At 39.7% G+C, this 25241-nt stretch overlaps 1 protein-coding gene across 4 annotated transcripts in view; it reads right to left on the bottom strand.

Moving 5' to 3' along the window:
• The window catches only part of zzz3 (zinc finger, ZZ-type containing 3), a 225967-nt gene that overhangs the window by 100642 nt on the left and 100084 nt on the right, over window positions 1-25241 (bottom strand). For 2 of the 4 annotated variants that reach the window (XM_051933113.1, XM_051933110.1), the window contains exon 2: window positions 8543-8651. The exons of the other annotated variants lie outside the window; for them this stretch is intronic. The gene's annotated coding sequence lies outside the window, so the exon portion shown is untranslated. The remainder of the gene's footprint in view (window positions 1-8542; window positions 8652-25241) is intronic. 4 annotated transcript variants of the gene reach the window in all.

Below are 25241 nucleotides of genomic sequence, written 5' to 3'. Positions count from 1 at the left end.
GATTCGGGAGAAGCAGTAGCTCTACTCGGGAGTGCTGAAATTATCAAGTTTTTCATGTAGTCAGTAAGACATGCAACCCTGCCCAAGAGTCATCTTAAGCCACTTAGGCCCAAACTCTAATTTTCAGGTTAAAAAACAATGCTTTAATTAGCAATGTTACAAAGATGACTTAAAATAATCCAAATGTGGTTTTAAACAGTTGTTAAAGGGCAGTATTTGAAACACAAGAATGAGGAGCAGGCAGTTATCTGGTTTTCAATTAACATTCATAACTCTCTAATGGTATCAAAGCACAAAAGTGGTTTTCTCATAAAATACTTAAAGTCTGTCACAGTGTGTGTGTGTGTGTGTGTGTGTGTGTCAGTTTGACTTTGATCCGACTGGCCAGTTTCGCTTTGATTACTGAGTCAAATGTCTGTGAGACAGAAAGTAGAGAGAAAGAAAGGTTGACACATGCAAGGATACTGAGGAAAGGTGCATAAGGAGTTGCTCTAAAATATAGTAATTATTCACAAGAATACAAATGTTTTCACAGCAAGTAATGGGGGCCAGTCTACCATTGCTGGAAGTCAAAGCCATACACCTTGAAATGGCAGAGTCTGAGAAGAAAGCTTTACAGGAACACAAATGAGAAAGGAAGTACCAGCCATGAAAGGTTGAGACACACAAGGATACCAAAAAAGGTGTAGGACAAATGCTGATGGTATAAGGCAAGAGATATCAAATTTCAAACATTTTTCAATTTACTCTATGTAGCTAGTTTGCTCATATGATGAAGATGATCCGCTGTGGCAACCCCTAATGGAAGCAGCCGAAAGAAGAAGAAGAAGAAGAAGAAGAAGAAGCTAGTTTGCTCATAATAATGAATAGAACTGTATATTAATTTTCCCTTGAAATGTTTCTTAGCCATTCTTATACAGAAGACCCCCACAAAGTCGCAGTTCAGAGTTTGCGGCCTCAGTCATTCGTGGATTTTTCCTTAGAACCTATCTAATAATTGTTAGCAGAAACCGCAAATATCCTCCTCAATTTTTAAGGCTTTTTTCGTGGCAATACTGTACTGTAGAGAGAACAGGAAGCAACTGTAGAGGAAACACGGCTTGGGATGCTGAAAGAAGCCAATAGAATTTGAAACTGCAACTCCCAGCAGTCCCTGCAGTGGCTCTGGTTGGTCTTCTGCTGAGGGTGCTGGGGCTGTTGGGGTCAAAGGATGTCAGCACGGCTTTTAAAAAGGGGGCCGGTGACCAAAAGCAGAAAAAAAAAAAAAAAAAGTTTTTGTAATTTGTGTTTCAAGTTCCTGTCTCTCTGCCTGCCTTCTGTTGGGTTACCTGTACTTATTCATCTTGTCCTGGATCATTTCGTGTTTGGCATCTGGATTGTCTGCTGTCTGCCTGTGTACATGAGGACTGTAAGTGGATTCATGGCCATCACCATTTCAGGAACTAGCAGTAGGACTATCTTTACATTCCCATTCAACATGCGGATCTCTGGACTACAGAAATCCCTCCTCGATCGCGGGGGTTGCGTTCCAGAACCCCCCACGAAAGGTGAAAATCCGCGAAGTAGAAACCATATGTTTATATGGTTATTTTTATATTGTCATGCAGGAGGTTGTAGAGAGACAGGAACTTTATTCAAACACTGCAAACAAACATTTGTCTCTTTTTCAAAAGTTTAAACTGTGCTCCATGACAAGACAGAGATGACAGTTCCGTCTCACAATTAAAAGAATGCAAACGTATCTTCCTCTTCAAAGGAGTGCGCATCAGAAGCACAGAATGTCAGAGAGAGAGAGAGAGAAAAGCAAACAAATCAATAGGGCTGTTTGGCTTTTAAGTATGCGAAGCACCGCAGCACAAAGCAGTTGAAGGCAGCAGCTCACACCCCCTCCGTCAGGAGCAGAGAAAGAGAGAGAGAGACAGATAAAAACAAACAATCAAAAATCAATACGTGCCCTTGGAGCTTTTAAGTATGCGAAGCACCGTGCAGCATGTTGCTTCACGAAGCAGCTGCACAGAAGGGAGCAACGTGAAAGCATTTTTAGACGAGCGTCCGTATCGTCTAGGTGTGCAAACAGCCCCCCTGGCTCACACCCCCTCAGTCAGGAGCAGAGCATGTCAGAGCAAGAGAGAGAGAGAGAAAAGTAAGTTGGGTAGCTTCTCAGCCATCTGCCAATAGCGTCCCTTGTATGAAATCAACTGGGCAAACCAACTGAGGAAGATGAGGAACTGAGCAAGAAATCCGCGAACCAGCAAAAAATCCGTGATACATATTTAAATATGCTTACATATAAAATCCGCAATAGAGTGAAGCCGCGAAAGGCAAAGCGCGATATAGCGAGGGATTACTGTATCTATATTCATCATTACATTTCATCCGTTGCCATTTTTCATGATTTACTGTGTGTGTTTTGTTGGTGCTTTGTTGTATTTAATGTGTAATCACTGTAAGGGGAACTGTAAGAGTGGTATCGTTGTTTTCATTTATTTCATTTGTTTTCATTACATTCTTTATTTGCGGTTTGATTACCGGTTTGCTTTGTTTTTGTCTCTGTTTGTGTGTGCGTCGTGGCAAGGCTGGGTGCGTCCCTGGAATCTCCCCCATAAAAGTAAATAAATCACCATCTTCTCGACAGTGTAAATCTTAGCGGCACCGGACCACTACAGCGTTATTCATTTCTCCTTGCTGCTGATTGACTATGATGCATCTCCAGCTGAGTGATCTTGTGTTTTCCGTTTTGTTCTTCTTAACCCTTAAACCGCCACAAGCAGCTATAGTCGTTTCCCAGTGCCATTTGCGAGCACGCAAGAGCTGATCAGGCAGTGCCGTACATTTGTTGAGCAGCCAGCTCATGACCACTGCAAGCCCCTTGTGAGCAGGGGGGCTGAACGCACGCCTAGAAGACACAGAAGCTACTCAAAACAACCCTCTTAAAAAACGCTGATAGACTACTTTCACATTGCTCCCTTACTTGCTGGGCTTACTTGCGGCTGCTTTGTCGCGTGATAAGCTTCTCGCGCTACACATACTGAAAAGCCTGAACAGCGCCTGTCCTTTAAGGCTGATTGCTTTGTTTCTCTCTCCTCCCCCAGACATCCTCTGCTCCTGTTGCGGGTCCCGCTCCCGTTGTGCTCCCCTATGATGTTTGCCTATTCTTTTAATCGATAACTAACATTGAGCTGCATACTGAGCTCGTTTTACTTCTGAAAGAGACGTTTGTTTGAAGTGTTTGAATAAAGTTCCTGTCTCTACAATCTCCTGTGTTTCTGTGCAATTCTGTGACCCAAGCGTGACACCTTGCAGCTTCACTGTCTCTGGGATTGAGCCAATGCACTAGCCTGTCAGCGCCAGCATTTACCTCTGTGTGCTTGTGTGCTGCCAGTTCAAGTGCAGTTGGCTCGGTGATTTACTTAATTTCATCCATTGTGTCAGCTGCATCTTGTACATATTGTTCCAGTAGTTTTTTTTAGTTTTTACAGTTCATTAGTAGTGTGTAAAATGATCATTCCTGCAGTAATTGTAATGCTCTTAGCATGAAAAAAAAAAATGTTTTCTATTAAAATTTCACTTTTTCTTTGTGAATTGTGACGTTTACTTAAAGTGCAGCAAAAAAGTATTTAGTGTCCAGGGATGCATTAACCCCCAAGTATGTGGCAGTTTAAGGGTTAATGCCCCAAGATGCCACCGAAATGCCCTGCACCTTCTAAGACTTCTGGCAATGAAAACGCTCTCACATGAATTTCAGTACATATAGCGGTAACATTGGTATTTTACATTCTAGCACTGCGGGTGATAGATCAGTACAGTACTGTACAGTATGCAGGTTTACCTTTACATTCTTTTTTTAGGTAATGTATTAAGTTGAGTTTGAAATTAAATTAAAGTGTTTTGGGGACATATTTAGGGTTTAAACTATAAACATAGGCATTTTTTTTAAACCACATCCAAAATTCACGGTTTTTCGTATTTCGCAGGTGCTCTAGGAACGTAACCCCCGCGAATTTTGGGGGTGTACTGTACTCCAATGCTGCTACAAGTTGCAGGCAACACATACAGTGCATCTATAAGGGACTTGGATCCTTTAATTTGTAGAAAACTCATTAAGTACCTTTCGTCTAGGTGTTCTTTGGAAGAAAAAAAAAGTCTTGTGGCGAACTGAAAGAAAATTAAGTATTTACAAGTTTAATCTTTTAGTGAAGCTGTGTCTCTTACTTATCTCTGTGTCAAAGTTGTGTATAACATAACAAACTAAATTAGAAGTCTATTTCTGATCTGTGACTCAAAATTTTTGATGTATGATTGAATAATGGATGGATGGATGGATGGATGATTGAGTGCTAATGTGTGTGTCCAAGTTCTCAGTAATGATCTGGAACATTCCCATCCAGGGTTGTGTCCTGCGTTACGCTTTTTTTTTTTATCAAACTCCGAGCTCTATGAAAATCACCACTCTGTGGTGCATTTCACTAACTACAGATGGCACAAACGTGAATGGATTTCTTTTATACATGAACATTACTCATGCATACTCAGTTTGACAGCATTATCTGTGAAGTAATACCCATACCTATATTTCTAAATAGCAAATATTTTTAAACAGCAAACTACCACAAATCGATTTTCAGTTGGTAGCACTGACTCCTTTAATTATTATTCAGCTCATCTGAAAGAGTAAGAAATGGTCTTAAAAATCACTGTGATGTGATTTCAAGCATTTCATCTGCTTATTAGATCACAGAAATAAGTCGTGCCGGAGTCAAAAATGAGAGGATTGAGAAAACTGAGGATCCTTCATATGTGTGAGCTGCTAAGATTAGGACAAGATCCTTTAAAAACTATGTAGCTGCAGATGTAAAAAATTATTCATGTGCACAGTTTTATTTGGAGGCTCATTTGAAAATGCCAATGAATGATAAACAAAAACATAGCAAAACAATTTTGTTGTTGACATTATCAATGAGGTACAAATATTCTAGGCATATTTATAACACTTGATTTGATCCAATTTTGCATATTTCATTTATAGGTCCCTACACAAAAAGCTGCATGTTTTATACTGTAATTTTGTTTTCTCTGTAAAGTACACTGCGGCTGAGGGGAGGGAGTGGGAAAGCATAGGTGCTGCTGTGTTTTCACTTCCTGAATGGCCTTCACCTTCAAATCAGTTGGACAGGTTTTTTTTATTCACATTTCTAGTCCACATGATGCATTCATTGCTAATAATAATTATAAAATTTATTATTATTATTATTATTTTACAATACTGATTAATAAGTGAGGCTTGCATAACAGATGTAACAAACATCTAGTGTTATATCTACTACATTACAACAAATTCTAAGAAGCAAAGTTATCTTAAATACCTCAGTTCTAAAAACAACTAGTTTTGTTTAAATGCAAGATAAACACTTTTTTTGGGGAAACACATTATAAATCACTATAATTAAAATAATGTGTCACAAAGCTAGACATGTCTATACACATTAATATAAACATTACAGAAGGGAGGGCAAAAAATCCAATGCAGCATTGTGTAACCTTTTGATAATACATCATTAAAGTTCAAGCTTACGGTCACATTCCTCATAATAGTTGACAATAAAAAACATACACAGAAAAATGTACACACAACATGTATTTGCGTACAAATGTATACATGTAAGTACACACATACAAAGTGTTAGTTCTTACAATCCGAGAATGCAAACTGTCCCTGAATCTACTGATCAAAGATATACTTCTTCTGTACGCAGTACAGTGGTATAAACATTGTGTTCCAAAAAGAGGGAAAAAAAATTCAAGAAATTAATCCAAACTAAAAAGAAACACAAAACAACTCCTACCCATATCAGAGAGCTATATAGCAAAAAAGGCCTAATGCAGTTCTTCACATACAATATACTGAAACAACCTTAAAGATCAAGCAAAGTAACTCTGTATTGCTATTTCACTTGTAATGATGTTAACAGAAAATTAATTATACAATTAATCAAATGTCAAGTTAAAGGAATACAGAGAACAATAGAAACTATAAAAGACTAAAAGAATTACTTCTTCATAATGGTAAGTAAAACACATCAATACCTGTTGCTCATTTGAAAAGAGAGGGGGGGAAAAAACTACAAGGACTCTAAATCTTCTTGAGAAAATGAATTACAATGAGTACTGTTCATTCAAATGTGGAGACCCAGAAATCCTTTGTATCTGACTGGGTCAGCAGTCACAGCACACAAAATTCCCATGTTTTCTCTGTGTGTGGGACAACATAGCCAAGAATTTACATTGGGTCCAATGAAACTAGAAGAAAAAAAAAAAGCTACAACTTCATGAAGAAGAAAAAAAAATAAGACCTAGCTTAGTAGTTCCAAATAAGGTGATGCTAACCAATCTATATATATAATTCACTAAGCCACCAATAAGTAGCCACCCATGGAAAGCACGCTAGACAGCCACCCCCACCAAATCTAAGACCATTGGATACGACGACAACTCGCAGAGCCACGCCCACCAATTCGGACGCAGCAACTCACAACACCAGGCGTCATTCACGTTCGTCTCTGCTAGACTCCACATGCACCTCTGAGCCACGTTGACTTTTCATTAGTCATCCTCAGCGGAACCTCGGTTCACACAGAGGCAGCGCGAGAGAGAGCCGCGCGCACACACAGGCAGTGCCAGAGAGAGACAGAGGCACACACACAGGCAGTGCGAGAGAGAGAGCCGCGCACACACACAGGCAGTGCCAGAGAGAGACAGAGGCACACAGGCAACCTGAGAGAGAGAGCCGCGCGCACACACACAGGCAGCGCCAGAGAGAGAGCCGCGCGCACACACACAGGCAGCGCCAGAGAGAGAGCCGCGCACACACACAGGCAGTGCCAGAGAGAGACAGAGGCACACAGGCAACCTGAGAGAGAGAGCCGCGCGCACACACACAGGCAGCGCCAGAGAGAGAGCCGCGCGCACACACACAGGCAGCGCCAGAGAGAGAGCCGCGCACACACACAGGCAACGCCAGAGAGAGAGCCACGCACACACACAGACAGCGCCAGAGAGAGAGCCACGCACACACACAGGCAGCGCCAGAGAGAGACAGACGCGCGCACACACACACACACAGGCAGCGCCAGAGAGAGACAGACGCGCGCACACACACACACACAGGCAGCGCCAGAGAGAGACAGACGCGCGCGCACACACACACACACACACACACAGGCAGCGCCAGAGAGAATCACTGTATGCAGCGTGTAAAACGCTGTATTGTATGTTGCCCTCTCCAGAGTTATATCTTTTCATTCACCTACAGTCGTATCCTCAAAACCAACCCCATTTGGACAACTGTGTCTTTCAGGAAGTGTTCACCCATCAATACATAATTATGCGGCGTATGCTATGCCACGGGTTGGCCAGTGTTTCATATTAAGCTTGGTTTAATGAATCAGTTTGCTAAAACCCTATCAAAAGATGAAACCTTTTTACTGTTATTTATGCAGAAAAATTTCTGGGTTTGTATGAGGCTAAATTGAAATAAGTTACTTTGCTGGACCTGAAAACTGATCTCTGATGCAGAATTTGATGGTATGATGAACGACCTGGAATAAGGGGCTTGAGTCTCATTCAAGCAAGTTATTTCAAATAATTATTTTGGTGTTTTTCCCCTGAAAATCTTGGAGTGCCAAGTGAAGATCAGGTTGAAAGATTCCATCAGGAGGTCAAGGACATGAAAGGAAGGTACCACGGACACTGGTATGTCAGTGTGATAGTGGACTACTGCTGGATGATTCAAAGGGATGCACTAAAAAAAGTTTGGAAATGACAGGCCACCAAACAAAAGTTCTGGATAAAAAAAACCTAAGAAGGGACAAAAACTAGAGAAGTATTATGTTAGGTCAATGAATATGTATTGTCTTCTTTACAAAGTAGTTAAAAATTATTAGATTGACTAAATATGTTCATGTTAAATTGATTTAGAACAATATTATATACATAGTGTCATTTATTAAAATTGAATTTGTTTTCAGTTTTGTACCTAAATGTGACATTATGTAAACATTTTAGTTATACTTTTGTGTTCATGAACTCAACCAAAATAATTTTCCACAATTAAAACAATTTGGGTGTAATTTTACAAACCTGTGTTATTAATTTTTATAAAAATAGATTTTAAATAATCTAAAAAATCTATTCTGTTAAAAAAAATTAAAATAGAAGAGCAATCACTTTTACAGGTTGAATAAGTCAAATAATACAGTAGCTAGTAAAAGAAAATAAAAATTGTACACAAGAAAATCAGTATTGTATTTAAAAGTGAACTCACTCTCTGTACACAAAATTGTTTTCACAAGTTACACAATTAGCTGAAAGGCTTCTGTACAAGAACAACACTGACTTACATAATTAAAATCATACATTAGAGGGTAATTAATTTAATTTACATTCATCTAGTTACATATTTGCCAATTAACGATAATGAAACAGTACAACTTCCAGTATTATGTAGTTATTTAGTTAATGGAAAGACGACGTTCAAGTACCTTACCTTATTATTATGTGAGCATGAAATTTTCTGCAGGTATAGTGAGCTGACATTCGTCCCAAAAACTTTTAAAATGGTGGTGCAAACATTTTTTCACCACCAAACTCACGCACTAAATCCAAGGGAAAAAAATTCAAATTAATTCCAAGTTATTGCAAAGAGGCATGAACAAAATACTTTCATCTATGAATATTTGCCTTGGTTCACTTTGTAAATTTCCCCAAGTCTCTCCATGAATCTCCACATCTTACAAACTTCAGTAATTTAACATTAAAGTCTGTACGCACCTGTGAACCTCTAACTAACTATGTCATCTATTATACCACAATAGCAAATTTACCAGGCAATGTTTTTTGAATGCTTACCACCTATTCTTCTAACATACCATTCTCAAAGCCACTCAGTCCAATTCAAGGACAGAAGAAACTTGAGGCTATCATGGCTGCATGGGACACAAGGCAAGAAAACAGCTCTTGGTCCAGAGTGCCCACTCACATTGGGCCAATTTGGAATGACTAATCAACCTAAATAGAACATGGGAGGGACACATACAAACTCCACATAGAACGAGCAGAAAGTTATTTTAACAGAAAATACTACATCTGAAGTGCTACCCACTGTGCCACCAATTACTGCAATTTATAAATAACATGATCTAATTACCTTGCACAGACAATTATTTTTTTCATTCTTTCAACAACTGGCAATTTATATAGTTTAGATAGAAATATATTTCTATGTGTGGGACAGCACTCACAAAATTCAAATAACTGTACTTATTTCCTGCAGAATAAACAGCTAATACTTTATTTTTCTGTAAGACAACACAATAAAAGTACTAATAATGACAATATGCATTATAATACAAAGGCTTCATCTATAATATATGGCCATTTTTGATAATATTGTATTCCTGAAATCTATGCAGTATGTGTTATTCCTTATTCAACTGAATACTTCCTTCAAACATTGTTTGGGAAATTGACTGAAAAATTTCATGGGAGATCTTGGGCAGGTGCTTACTGGTCAATGACAGAGGACCTGCAACTGTTTTTCAAGAATGGATTAATTTAATAATGCACTCATCTGCCTCTATAACTGCAGCGTTCCACTTTGCGGTCATTCCCATATTACTAATGCTCAATACTATATATTTTTATTACATACTTTAAGTTGATTTGATCATTTGCTCTCAGGTAGGACAGTCATTACATTTTAGAAAAAGAAATGATAGTTATTTTGGTCAATTTATTTAGTTTGTAGTGATATTAAAAAAGTACAGCTGATTTTTAAATTCTGCACACAGAATTAAAAGAAGACACTAACAATAAAATAAAGTCAAATGCTTCCTTATTTACTACATGGATTTACTACTAATAACAGAAGCAAGCAAGAGCACTGGAATAAACATAAACATTGTTTTCTTTTTTCCAGACTATGGAAATTGGGTTATGAAGAAGAATGTAATTGGAAGGTACATGGAAGATCTTTATTTAGTTTTCAAATATGTTTGCAGTCGTGGCCAAAGTCTTGAGAATGACACAAATATTAATTTTCACAAAGTTTGCTGCCTCCGTTTTTGTGGTGGTAATTAGCATATATAATCCAGCATGTTATGAAAAATGATCAGATGAATTGCAATTAATTGCAAAGTCCCTCTTTGCCATGAAAATGAACTTAACCAAAAAAAAAAAACACAAAAAAAAAACTAATTTCCACTGCATTTCAACCCTGCCACAAAAGGGCCTGCTGACATCGTTTCAGTGATCCTCTCATTAACACAGGTGACAGTGTTGACAAGAACAAGGCTGGGGATCACTCTGTCATGCTGATTGAGTTAGAATAGAGATGTTAGAGGTTCAATTGTTGTGAAGAAGGCTTCAGGGTGCCCAAGAAAGTGCCAGGAACATCTCCTAAAGTTGATTTGGCTGCGGGATCGGGGCAGCACCAGTGCAGAGCATGCTCAGGAATGGCAGCAGGCAGGAGCGAGTACATCTGCACACACAGTGAGGAGAAGACTTTTGGAGGATGGCCTGGTGTTAACAAGGGCAGCAAAGAACCCACTTCTTTCCAAGAAATGCATCAGGGACAGACTGATATTCTGCAACAGGTACAGGGATTGGACTGCTGAGGACTGTGGTAGAGTCATTTTCTCTGATGAATCAATTCCCTTTCTTAACTGTTTGGGGCATCTGGAAAAAAAGATTGTCCAGAGAAGAAAATGCGCTACCATCACTCCTGTGTCGTGCAAACAGTAAAGCATCCTGAGATCATTCAGGTGTGGGTTTTTTTTCTCAGCCAAGGGAGTGGGCTCACTCACAATTCTGCCTAAGAATAGAGCCATGAATAAAGAATGGTACCAAACCATCGTCTGAGAGCAACTTCTCCCAACCATCCAAGAACAGTTTGGTGATGAACAATGCCTTTTCATGTTGACTTTATTCTCAACATTTCTACTTTATTCTCGCCGTTTATGTCAAAATTAAAGTCGACATGTTGACTTTATTCTCGTAATTTGTCATTAAAGTACATCATAAACTAAACTTCATTGCAAAAAGAATATTTAATTTACTAGATTTTCTCAAACCCAGTCATAAGTTATAGAGCACATTAAATGCTTTGTGTTAAGTGTTCCCGAGCCATGTTAAATCAGTACATGCTTCTTAAACTGACTTCCTCTTGTACTGAGGAGGCGCCACAGCAATCGCCGCACAGAATACTTTCACTTCATGATATTCCTGCTCTCTGAACATTTAGAATGCTAAGATAAATACCTGATATCATTTTCATGATGAAATGCATTAAAGCATGTATTAATCATGTGGGGGCACAGTGATGTGGAGCTTGCACTGCTGCCTCGCAGCAAGGGGGGTCCCGGGTGTTCCCTGCTTTGAATTTGTATATTTTTCTGGTGGGTTTACTTGGCGTGCTTCAGTTTCCTTTCAAAGTCATGTAGGATGTGGGGTTTTGTTATGCTATATTAACCCGGCTAGTTTATGTTTTGCTCGTATTCACCCTGCGATGTGCTGGCAACTCGGTCAGGATTTGCTTCTGCCTCACACACAATGCTTGCTGGGATGGGCACAACCCTGCATGGATGGCATAATTAAACATGTATAACGAAGATATTTCTAAAATTCTGAACACTCCGTGGGCTAAGTTTATAACTAGTTTTAATTTCACAAAGACGTTTATCGTGTGGTAATTGGTGATGTGGAGAAACAAATAGGAAGGATAGGAACTGGGGTTTTGGTACGTCAGACAGAGACAGCACGCATGCAATAAAGAAAGCCCTCTCAGAAGAATATCCATTGAATTCTGTGTTCGTGTCTCCGACCACCAGATCACAAACCCAACATTTACACAATATTTAAGTTAAAACTTTGCGATATTCATTCATACATCCAGTTTTTTCTAGCCTCGTCACACCTGCCATAAAGTTCTTTACACTGAACGTACACCTGGGGACCCCTTACTGCGAGGGAGCAACACTACCGCCACACTACCATGCATGTTTAATACCTTCTTTAATGCATTTCATCATGAAAATGATATCAAGTATTTATCTTAGCATTCTAAATTTTCAGAGAGCAGGAATATCATGAAGTGAATGAATTCTGTGCGGTGATTGCTGTCAGCACCTCCTCTTAGTGCAGAAGAAGTCAGTTTAAGAAGCGCGTAGAGATTCACAACTGGGTCGGGGAACACAACGCAAAGCATTTAATGTGCTGCATTAACTTATGACGGGGTTTGAGAAAATCTAGTAAATTAAACATTGATTTTAGGATGAAGTTTAGTTTACGACATTCTACTTTAATTATAAAATAAACTGAGAATAAAGTGGAAATGTCGACTTTAATCTCGACATAAGTGTCAACATTTAAAGTGGAAATGTCGAGAATAACGTCAACATGTCGACTTTATTCTCGACATACAGTTTGTTCTTTTCTTCCCTGTGTTCATATTTTCTTTCTTCACTGTGGCCTTAATACGATTCAGTAGGGCTATGCCACAAATAGCATCATAAATGCAAGTTGCAGTTTTATTATTTATGTATATAGCTTAGCTTGAAGCAAGGTCCATATTAATGCAGTTTGCCTAAATGATGGTTCAGTTGGTAAAGATGTCATCACCAAGTTGCACTTGTTTTATTTTATTTTAATTTGGTGAATACTGTGTAATGCACCTGGGCTTGAAATATTGAAGTAATAGTGCAACTATCAGTAATAATACTATTATTTATTTTATTGTTATTATTTATTAGTTTAAATATTATGCAGTTTAACGATGGTAAAGCTGTTTAAAAAGTCACTTTAACATGTCAGTGGACAGAGATGGTTAACATTAACAGAAAGTGTAGTTGGTTTACAAAAAATATTTACTATTTATTCCTTTTCTAAGACATGTTCAGTGCAATACAACTTTTGACAAGCACTTCTGGATATTTTACTAAGTCTAAATGCCTCTTTGGATGGTTGAAAATATGTTGTCAAAATTATAGTTTTAAGTTTTTGCAAAATTTGTTCAATAAAAAGGTTCTATATTTTGACTACATCTGTCATGCAGTGTGATTGATTCCTTCTCTTCATTAATGCCACCCCCTTGAAAACTATCACTTTATGGGGCCATGCAAACCTGTATTAATACTTGTGTGCACATTAAAATGTTTTTTTTGTACAATGTACAATGCTCATGACAGTGGAATAGGTTATTCTTAGCCAGTCTACTGCAGTAATTGCAGTGGAAAATGTGGTTAACATCCACTCATGCATGGGAAAAAAATACCGTGAAATACCATGAAACCGGTATAATTTAGAAAAATACAGTGATATAGAATTTTGATCATACCGCCCACCCCTACTTGTGTCTAGTGCTGGGCAGTATACCGGTCCATACCGAAAACTGTTTTTTATTTTTGTGATGATATGGATTTTTCTTATACCACAACAACGGTTTAAATTGCCTAAATGACGTTCGGAACGTGGCACAGCGGGAAACTGTTCAAGTGGGGACCTTTTTCACTGCTACACCGCTAATCACAGAGGTGTTGCGCGGGGGGCTCTTTTTCACTGCTACACCACTAAATAGGTAGTGTAGGTATTGCGCGGTGAAAATGGACAGAGAACATTCCGTAACTGAAATTGAAGCTGTAGCTGACGATAAAGTTGAACATGATGACACAGAATCACGTCCATTGCCTGGACCATTATGTTCAAATGTGTAAATACTGTTTCTATACTACTAAACAATACTGGAAGCCAAGTTGTACTTGTTTTATTTGTTTTCAATACAGTGTAATGTACCTGGGTACTGTGTAATAGTGTGACAACATGTTGACTTTATTCTGGACATTTCTACTTTATTCTCGCCGTTTATGTCAAGATTAAAGTGGACATGCTGACTTTATTCTCGTAATTTGTCATTAAAGTAGAACATCGTAAACAAAACTTCATCCTAAAATCAATGCTTAATTTACATGTTTAATTGTTTTTATTTATATATATATATATATATATATATATATATATATATATATATATATATTACACAAAACAGCATTTGAGACCAGCACTGACATGTGAGTGATTTCTGTCAAGTTTTAAACCTTCCATTGTACGTACAAATCTAACACATTTACTTCCTAGGATGTAATAGGAATCTAATTCTGAGAAAGCTCCTCATAATAAAACCCATTGCATCCTATATTTTAGCTACTTTTGTATGCACCCACACCTGGAATTCCCACTTCTCATATGGGACCTTTAAAAACTCTTCTGAAAACTCAGGGTAAATGAAACTATATGCTTCCTTAAATAATTATAGCATATTACTGAAACACCAACTCCTCAGGATAAAATACTGTTAATTATTCACCAATTCATCTGTCCCTATCACATAATGCTCAGCTTTTTTCCTTAATAATTGCTTTTTTAATTTACCCAGCTTAAGCCTACAAGCCTATATTTACTTGATCAGCCCTATTTTTTTTATGTAACAGAACAATATCCGATTCAATTTCTCCAGTGTGCAGCAATTTGTTTTTTTTGTTTTTTTTAAATATACATTAATGGTTTATACTGTATAAGGACCACCGAACCTCCTTAAATAGTCTAGGTTAATTATTATCTAGCAATTTGTTTGATTTCTGCCTACTTAATATAAGCTGGCTCTCCCTCTTTATATATACAGTTTTAGAATCACTGAGCAACTACTTAATAAGCAGTTTATCAGGACTTCACCGTGTTCACCCTTTGACAAATGAGACTACCAGGCATTATCATCATGTCTACATGGGTTAAAAGATATTCTTTAATTACATATGATATATGAATATTAATAACTTCTGATTAGCATGGAACGCCAATGGTTTTGACATTGCTGGAAAAAAAAAAAACGTGAAAAATCACACTAATACCTAAGGAAAGCTTCCTTCAGTCACTGTAGTATATAACCTTACAATTACTTGAAGATTTTCACATAATCTAGGTCAGAAAGCTGTCAACGCATGGTGCATTCTTCCTTTGTTGAAAACTTCGACAAGTGAAACACCAACAGTGGAACTGTAAACTGCCTACAGTAAAACCTCCTAAAACTATTCTATTGAACTGTTGACCTATTTTATTGCACTGCTGAATCACCAGCTTTAATAAATGTCTCACATCACTTCTCCTTCTCACTGTGGTGTCTATAAGTAATAATTAGAAGTCATGAATCAAAACATTACATGAATCCACAGATAGTGAAGGAAACACCTGAAAGAAAAAGAAAAAAAAATCTTCAAGTAAAACCTTTCTTTAAAGCAATGCTGATCTTCTCAGGAGAAGACAGTGTTTGCATAGTATTCAATCATTTTGAGCTCTCCGTCAACAGGTCCCAGTCTTCTAAGAATCCAAAATTCTCACAGTATTTCTTGAAAACAGTCAAAAGCTGTCAGCATCTTTTTGTTGTATCTTGCTGGTTTTCTTCAACCCACAAGCAGCTGAGAGGAGCAGAGAATGTCACCTTACTACTGTAGATGATCTCTGTGCAGTGCTCCTCTGATTATACATGACATTTTTCCATGAATAAGGGGGTAAATTAGAGCTGGACTTTCGTGTGTTATCACAGGGAATGTCAGCTTCCTTATTAGATGATAGCATGCTATACTGTTACATGTTTAACATTTAAAGTAAATTATTAATTTTATATGTTAAACTAGAGACAATAGAGCTGCCTGGTGTTTCTATGTGAAAGTACAATTAAATCTAAGCCAAAAATGGGCTCCATACATCAGTAGGATTGAATGCACTATTCTAATATAAAACAAATGTATTTTTTTAAAAAAAAGGGGAAGCACTTGAACAAACACAAATGATTTTGCAAGATGAATGTCTGCATCTTAATTTTTCGGTAATTTTACAGCTATATACAGCGAAGACAGGGAAAAGGCTACTGTGACTCTAGAACGAAGGTAATTCATTTTGTCAGTTACAGTAGGTCTACACACCAAAAACACAAATCGGTCCTATCTAGAAATGTCAATACGAGATCACAGGCCGAACTGAGACATTTAAAAATTTTCAAATCAATTTTGAATATATAAACCATCATTTAAAGTGCCTTCAGAAAGTATTTAGACCTCATCATTTTTTCATATTTTTGTTATGTTGCAGCTTTAAGCAAAAATAGTTTAATTATTTTTTCCTTTATCAAACAACATTAAACAAGTTTTTAGGAATTTTTACAAGTGTATTAAAAATGAAAAAAACTGAAATATCACATTAACACAAGAATTCAGACTCTTTACTCAGTACTTCACTGAAGCATCTTTGGCATCCAATGCCTGGAGTCTTTTTGAATATAACATAACTAACTTTAGGGATTTTCAGCTATCCTCCTCTGTAGATGTTCTCAAACTATGAGATGGAGACCATCTGTGGACAGCTAATTTTAGGTCCCTCCAGTGATTTTTGACTAGGTAAAACTCTGGGCTCTGGCTGGGCCAATCAGGAACATTCACATAGAGTTGATGCTAAGCTACTCCTGTGTTGTCAAGGTGAACCTTCAACCCAATCTGAGGTCTTCATTAAGGCTCTCTCTGTACTTTGCTCCATTCAGCTATTTCTTAACACTGCTCTACACTCCCAGTACCTGCCGCTAAAAAACAACCCCACAGCATGATGCTGTCACCACAATGCTTTACAGTTGTAAAGGAATTGTGCAGGTGATGAAAGGTGCTCGTTTTCCTCTACACGTGATACTTAAACTGAGACAAAAACTGGACCAGAGAATCTCTGGGTTCAAGTGCCTTTTTGCAAACTCCAAGCAGGCTTTCATGTGTTGCCTGGCCACTCTGTCATAAAGCCCAGATTGGTGAAGTGTTACAGTGGTACTTGTCCATTTGGACATTTCTCCATCTCCACACAGGATCTCTCTCGCCAAGTCTCCTCTCTCCCGATTGTGTAGATTGACCATGTAGTCAGCTCTAGGAAGTTCCAAACTTTGTTCATTAAGAATTGTGGAAACCATTGAGCTCTTCAGAGCCTTCAATGCTACAGTTTTTTTATACTTCCCTAGATATGTGCCTTGACACAATCCTGTCTCTAAGCACTACAGAGTTTCCTTTGACCTCATTTGCTCCAATATACATTTTCAACATTGGACCTTATATACACAAATCATGTGCAGTCAACTGAACTGATCACAGGTGAATTCCAAACAAAATGTAGAAATATCTCAACACAGATCAATAGAATGGAATGCACTTGAGCCATATTTCAAGAGTCACAGCAAAGGGTCTGAATACTTGTGTCATGTGATGTTTAATTTTTTAATTTTTAATAAAGATGCAAAAATTCCAAAAACCCTGTTTTCAATTTATCCTTCTGGGGAACAGTGTTTTTGATGAGGAAACTGAATTTCAATAATTTTAGCATAAGGCAGCAACATTACATGCACTGGATGCAAGAAAGACACATATATATATCTATATAAATAAGACTCTTTTCGTGTTTGAAATGGAAATTACGTATGACCACAGAACATATTACAATACAGGAACTTATTATTTGTGTGAGAGTTATTTTACTGATATTGAAAAGAAGAAAAAAGTGTTTAAATAAGGAGCTGGGAAGGTGAATGTAAAGAAGAAGCCTGTGGTAAAGCAAGTGAGACTCCGTAATAAGGACGGTTGGGTGCACGGAGAAGGAATGCCGGCTAACCTCAAAGGACCTTCGGAGCACACGGCTTTACTTTGCTTTTATGGTGCGGGCGTCGGCCATGGACGGACGCTAACGCCAAGACACCCGGGTGAGACGGACTTCTTCCTTCAACAAAGGAATCGTCGCCAGGCCGGTGAGATCGCTTCTTTTACATTTAAATTCAGTATACGAGTCAGCGGAACGTATCTGACTTGATCACTGGATTCATTGCAGATTTCCCAGGCCGTGTGAATTTAGACTTTAAAACAAAGTTAATATAAAAGAGACTGGGGAACGTGTGGGAATTGTGTGTGTGTGTCTAATTTATATTTGTATATAGATGTAATATAGGTTTACAGTGGGGCAAAAAAGTATTTAGTCAGCCACCAATTGTGCAAGTTCTCCCACTTAAAAAGAGAGGCCTGTAATTTTCATCATAGGTACACCTCAACTATGAGAGACAAAATGAGAAAAAAATCCAGAAAACCACATTGTCTGATTTTTAAAGAATTTATTTGCAAATAATTCCGTACTTAATAGAATTAATTTTCTTAAGAGTAGGAGATTTGTGTGTGTGCTGGGCTCCTTATTCAACTTAAGAGGAACGCGCCACACCTTGATAGTAAGAGAGATGAAGAAAACAGCTTTGCGTCTTTCTATTTTTTAACTGCGCCGAGCTGTAAACAATGTGAAGACAAGACCGCCTTCAGCGGCAAGGGGTCGTAAGAACAAAGTGGACGCTGGGAGGTGTGGAATGTCGGGTTTTTCCTCTGGGTCAACAGCTTCGCAGTTTCGGGCAGCGTCCTCTCTTCTCGCACTGTTTGTCACACTTCAAGTGCCTCGACGGCTCCTGGGACAGTGGAAATCTTTGCGAATAAGTGTAATCAGCGCTATCGAACCGGGACTCTCTTGGTAAATTGCGGTGCACAGCTACTTACTGTTCCTTAAGATGAATTTGGGTCACTAAAACCCCCCAACATTCAAGGTTGCTTTTGTGATGAATTCTTTTAAGAAAATGGAGGGTTTACATCTAAAAAGATGTACCGACCTCTTCAAGTATTAGACTTGGGAATTGTTTGGACCTTCTGCCCGTTAAGACACGGAAAGGCAGCGTCCAAATTTCTCACAATAATTTTTCGCTTAAATCACAGGCACATAGTGCAAGGTTGCCAAGCAGGTAGTTTGCCCGAAACCACTGCAGTAGTACTCAATGTAACTTTATTTCTTAAATGTTAATGTTTGACTGTTTAATAATTTATACGCTTCTTATATCTTCTTCAAATTCTTCTATCAAACTGTTTTACTATTCAATAATTAATATTTATATAATTTCTATTTATTGTAAATGCTCTTTATTTGTTCAAAAATAACACTGGTAATTAACAAACTTATTTTATAAATACTACAGTTTAGTTTGGGTAATCAGCTATTATTATTTATATATATATATATATATATATATATATATATATATATATATATATATATACACACACACACACACACACACACACACACATATATATACATACACACACTAGTGCTGGGCAGTGTACTGGTTCATACCAAAAACCATTTTTTATTTTTGTTATGATAAGGATTTTTCTTATACCGCAACACCGGTTTAAATAGCCTAAACAACGTTCAGAACGTAGCACAGCGGAAAACTGTTTAAGGGGGACCTTTTTCACTACTACACCGCTAAACACATACAACGGAGTACATGCACTAGTGGAGGTATAGCGCGGGGGCTCTTTTTCACTGCTACACCGCTAAACAGGGATGCAACAGAGTACATACGGTGGTGGAGGTATTGCACGGTGAAAATGGACAGAGAACATTCCAAAACTGAAGCTGTAGCAGACAATAAAGTTGAACATGATGACACAGAAGAACTTTTGCCGAAAAAAAAGGAGTCACGTCCTCTGTCTGGAGATAATTTGGTTTTAAAAGGTTGAATGTGGATCATTATGTTCAAATCTGTGAATACTGTTTAGTTACTGTAATAATACAAGTTGTACCTGGATACTGTGTAATATTGTGACGACAGGTTGACTTTATTCTTAACATTTCTACTTTATTCTCACTGTTTATGTCGAGATTAAAGTCGACATGTTGACTTTAATCTCGTAATTTGTCATTAAAGTAGATAATCGTAAACTAAACTTCATCGTAAAATGAATTTTTAATTTACTAGATTTTCTCAAACGCTGTCATAAGTTATGTAGCACATTAAATCCTTTGTGTTAAGTGTTCCCCGAGCCATGTTAAATCGGTACGTGCTTCTTAAACTGACTTCCTCTTGTACTGAGGAGGTGCCGGCAGCAATCGCCGCACAGAATACATTCACTTCATGATATTCCTGATCCCTGAACATTTAGAATGCTAAGATAAATACTTGACATAATTTTCATGATGAAATGCATTAAAGCATGTATTAATCATGTGGGGGCACGGTGGTGTGGAGCTTGCACTCGGGTCTCGGATGTACCCTGCCTTGAATTTGCATGTTTTTCTGGTGGGTTTACTCGGCATGCTTCAGTTTCCTCTCAAAGTCATGTAGGATGTCAGGTTTTGCTATGCTATATTGACCCTGCTAGTGTATGTTTTGCTCGTATTCACCCTGCGATGTGCTTGTGCCCTGTTCAGGATTTGCTCCTGCCTCGCACACAATGCTTGCTGGGATGGGCGCAACCCTGAATGGATGGTATAATTAAACATGTAGAACAAAGATTTTTTTTAAAGTTCTGAACACTCCGTGGTCTAAGTTTATAACTAGTTTTAATTTCACAAAGACGTTTATCGTGTGGTGATGGTTAGGTGGAGAAAGAAAAAGGAAGGATAGGGGCTGAGGGTTTGGTACATCAGAAAGAGACAGCACGCATACAATAAAGAAAGCCCACTCGGAAGAACATCCATTGAATTGCACGCATGCAATAAAGAAAGCCCACTCGGAAGAACATCCATTGAATTCTGTTTTCATGTCTTCGACCACCAGATCACAAACCCAACATTTACACAATAATTAAGTTAAAACTTTGCGATATCCATTAATACATCCAGTTTTCTGGAGCTTTGTCACACCTGCCATAAAGTTCTCTACACTGAACATACACCTGGGGACCCCCTACTGCGAGGGAGCAGCACTACCGTGCATGTTTAATACCTGCTTTAATGCATTTCATCCTGAAAATGATATCAAGTACAGTAATCCCTCCTCCATCGCGGGGGCTGCGTTCCAGAGCCACCTGCGAAATAAGAAAATCCGCGAAGTAGAAACCATATGTTTGTATGGTTATTTTTATACTGTCATGCTTGGGTCACAGATTTGCGCAGAAACACAGGAGGTTGTAGAGAGACAGGAACATTATTCAAACACTGCAAACAAACATTTGTCTCTTTTTCAAAAGTTTAAACTGTGCTCCATGACAAGACAGAGATGACAGTTCTGTCTCACAATTAAAAGAATGCAAACATATCTTCCTCTTCAAAGGAGTGCATGTCAGGAGCACAGAATGTCACATAGATAGAGAAAACAATCTCTAGCAAACAAATCAATAGGGCTGTTTGGCTTTTAAGTATGCGAAGCACCGCGGCACAAAGCTGTTGAAGGCGGCAGCTCACACCCCCTCCGTCAGGAGCAGGGAGAGAGAAAGAGAGAGAGATAGAGACAGAGTTTGTTTTTCAGTCAAAAATCAATACGTGCCCTTCGAGCTTTTAAGTATGCGAAGCACCGTGCAGCATGTCGTTTCAGGAAGCAGCTGCACAAAGATAGCAACGTGAAGATAATCTTTCAGCATTTTTAGACGAGCGTCCGTATCGTCTAGGTGTGCGAACAGCCCCCCTGCTCAATCCCCCTACATCAGGATCAGAGAAAGTCAGCGCAAGACAGAGAGAAAAGTAAGCAATCTAGCTTCTCAGCCATCTGCCAATAGCGTCCCTTGTATGAAATCAACTGGGCAAACCAACTGAGGAAGCATGTACCAGAAATTAAAAGACCCATTGTCCGCAGAAATCCGTGAACCAGCAAAAAATCCGCAATATATATTTAAATATGCTTACATATAAAATCCGCGATGGAGTGAAGCCGCGAAAGGCGAAGCGCGATATAGCGAGGGATCACTGTATATAGCTTAGCATTCTAAATTTTCAGAGAGCAGGAATATCATGAAGTGAATGTATTCTGTGTGGCGATCGCCACCGGCTCCTCCTCTTAGTGTGGAGGAAGTCAGTTTAAGAAGCGTAGTGATTAACAACTGGGTTGGAGAACACAACACAAAGTATTTAATGTGCTACATTATATATCCATCCATCCATTTTCCATCCATCCATCCATTTTCCAACCCGCTGAATCCAAACACAGGGTCACGGGGGTCTGCTGGAGCCAATCCCAGCCAACACAGGGCACAAGGCAGGAAACAATCCCGGGCAGGGTGCCAACCCACCACAGGACACACACAAACACACCCACACACCAAGCACACACTAAGGCCAATTTAGAATCGCCAATCCACCTAACCTGCATGTCTTTGGACTGTGGGAGGAAACCGGAGCGCCCGGAGGAAACCCACTCAGACACGGGGAGAACATGCAAACTCCACGCAGGGAGGACCCGGGAAGCGAACCCAGGTCCCCAGATCACCCAACTGCGAGGCAGCAGCGCTACCCACTGCGCCACCGTGCCGCCCACATTATATATTATTTAGTTTTTTTTTTTCCTTCACCGTGGCCCTTAAACGATTCTGTAGGGCTATACCACAAATAGCATTATAAATGCAAGTTGCAGGTTTATTATTTATGTATACAGCTTAACTTGAAGCAAGGTCCATATTAATGCAATTTGCCCTAATAATGGTTCGATTGGTAAAGATGTCATCACCAAGTTGTACAGTTGTGCTTGAAAGGTGGCAGAGTGGTAGTGCTGCTGCTTTGCAGTAAGGAGACTGTGGAAGATTGTGGGTTCGCTTCCCGGTTCCTCCATGTGTGGATAGCGCTTTGAGTACTGAGAAAAGCGCTACATAAATGTAATGAATTATTAATGAATTATTATTATTATTAAAGTTTGTGAATCCTTTAGAATCTACAGTAATCCCTCACCTATCGTGGGGGTTACGTTCCAGAGCCCCCCGCGATAGGTGAAAATCCGCGAAGTAGCGACCTATATTTTTTTTATTATTTATACATATTTTAAGGCTTTATAAGCCCTTCCCACACTCTTATAAACCTTTCTCACTCTCTTGTTAACCTTTCCCACGCTCTTATAAACACTTCCTATGCTCTTAAACACTTTCTGCATTCTTAAACACCGCAGACCAACACTGCACACAGCGATCAGACGTCAATGTGTCTGCACTCGCTTTGTGAAGGGGGGCAGCTGAACTCACGCTGAGCAGAAATGGACTTTGTGCTGCTTCTGCCAAAATGCCTGCTTGTCACTCTGCGCGTTCGGAAGGAGGAGGAGGAGGAGTGTGTGTGGGGGGGGGGGGTGTGAGGGCTGAACGCACGTTCGCTCAAACCCCCCTCCCCGGAGGCGCAGTACGCTCCTGCAACTTCGCATTGTCAAGGGGGTGGGGAGCTGAATGAACGCTAAGGAGAAGTGGACTTTGTGCTGCTTGTCGCTCTGCGTGTCAATAATTTAAAAGCCTGTACAGCACCAATTTTCCTGTCTCACTGTCTTGTCTTGCATGAAGTTAAAATGTTTTATAATAGTGAGATGTTACTCATATCCTTAGCCCGACATCCACATATCATATGTGTTAACAAAGTGTGTTTTATAAGTTTACATGTGTTTAAAGCATGTGGGATGGGTATTTTAAGGCTTAAACTATAAAAATGTTTATTTATATGGTCTTTCTATATCGCGGATTTTCTCCTGTTGCTGATGGGTCTGGAACATAACTTCCGCGATAGGCGGGCAATCACTTGTATTTAAAAACCAGCGAAGTCGTGAATCCGCGAAAAGTGAACCACGAAGTAGTGAGGGATTACTGTATATATATAATTCACTAAGCCGCCGCCAGAGCAAGCAAGACACCCATGAAAGCATGCAGTGCAAAGCAAGACACCCATGAAAGCACGCAGGAAGGGGTGTGGATTCACTAAGCCGCCGACAAGTAAGACACCCATGGCGCATGCAGGAAGGAGCCACGGCCACCAACTCTAAGACCATTGGATACGACGACAACTCACAGAGCCACGCCCACCAACTCGGACGCGACACCTCGGAAAAAACGCCGTCATTTATGTTCGTCTGTGCTACAGTACACATGGACCTCTGAGCCATGTTGACTTTTCGGTTACGACGCACGACCGCGTGCACCATTGCAAACTGTTTTACACGCTACATACAGCAATTCGCATCTGCGACAAACATGCGTCTTCTTAGATGGTCCTGCAGGAACACGGAAGACATTTCCCCGCCCATGACCAGGCGGTGTGTATGCTTCGAGAACGAGGGTGGACACAGCAGAACCATCTAAGAAGAGGCTGTGTATCGATATATATAATTCACTAAGCCGCCGTCAGAGCAAGCAAGACACCCAAGCACGCAGCGCTTTGAAAGCAGTCAACTCACAAAGCCCAGCCCACCAACTCGAGCACGCATCTACCCACGCTCTCAAGGTATTCACGGTGCCTGCTCATGTGCCCGGACGGAGCAACTCACTTTCGTCTCTGCTTCAGTACACATGCACCACTGAGCCACGTTGACTTTTCATTATTCTTTTCGGTTTCAGCTGCATTTCCATATATAATCCACCAAGTCGTCTGACCGTGGGATACAAACGTCAGAGCACCGCCCAAGAACTCGAACCGCTAGAGAGACACGCCCACCAACTCTAAGAGCACCAACTCTAATACGCCTGCCCGCCTGACTGTTACCAGCATTCACCGCAATGTACTGGAGTGTAAAACCATCACAACAATCAGACACTGTCTATATCTAAGAAGATATATAGATGCTCATTATTCCCCGGCACGCGTCCACCCACGCTCTCAAGGCATTCACAGTGCCTGCTCATGTGCTCGAACACAACAACTTGCCACACACAAATCTTGCTTAATTTGACTCAACACGGGAAACCTCACCCTGCCCGGACACGGAGAGGATTGACAGATTGATAGCTCTTTCTCGATTCTGTGCGTGGTGTTGCATGGCCGTACTTAGTTGGTGGAGCGTTTAGTCTGGTTAATTCCAAAAACAAATGAGACTCCCTCCTGCTTAATAGTTACGCGATCGCCAAGCGGTAGGCATCCAACTTCTTAGAGGGACAAGTGGCTTTCAGCCACATGAGATTGAGCATTAACAGGTATGTGATGTCCGGTACTGCACGCGCGCTACACTGAATGGATCAACGTGTGTCTACCCAGCGCCGACAGGCGTGGGTAAGCCGTTGAACCCCATTCGTAATGGGCACCGGGGCTTGCAATTGTTCCCCACGAACGAGGAATACCCACTGAGTGCGGGTCATACGCTCCCTCGGAATACGTCCCTGCCCTGTGTACGCACCCCACCCCCCTCCTAC

The sequence above is a fragment of the Erpetoichthys calabaricus genome, chromosome 10 (assembly GCF_900747795.2).
Source record: "Erpetoichthys calabaricus chromosome 10, fErpCal1.3, whole genome shotgun sequence".
Classification (NCBI taxonomy): Eukaryota; Metazoa; Chordata; class Cladistia; order Polypteriformes; family Polypteridae; genus Erpetoichthys; species Erpetoichthys calabaricus.
This window is presented reverse-complemented; position numbering and strand designations above follow the sequence as displayed.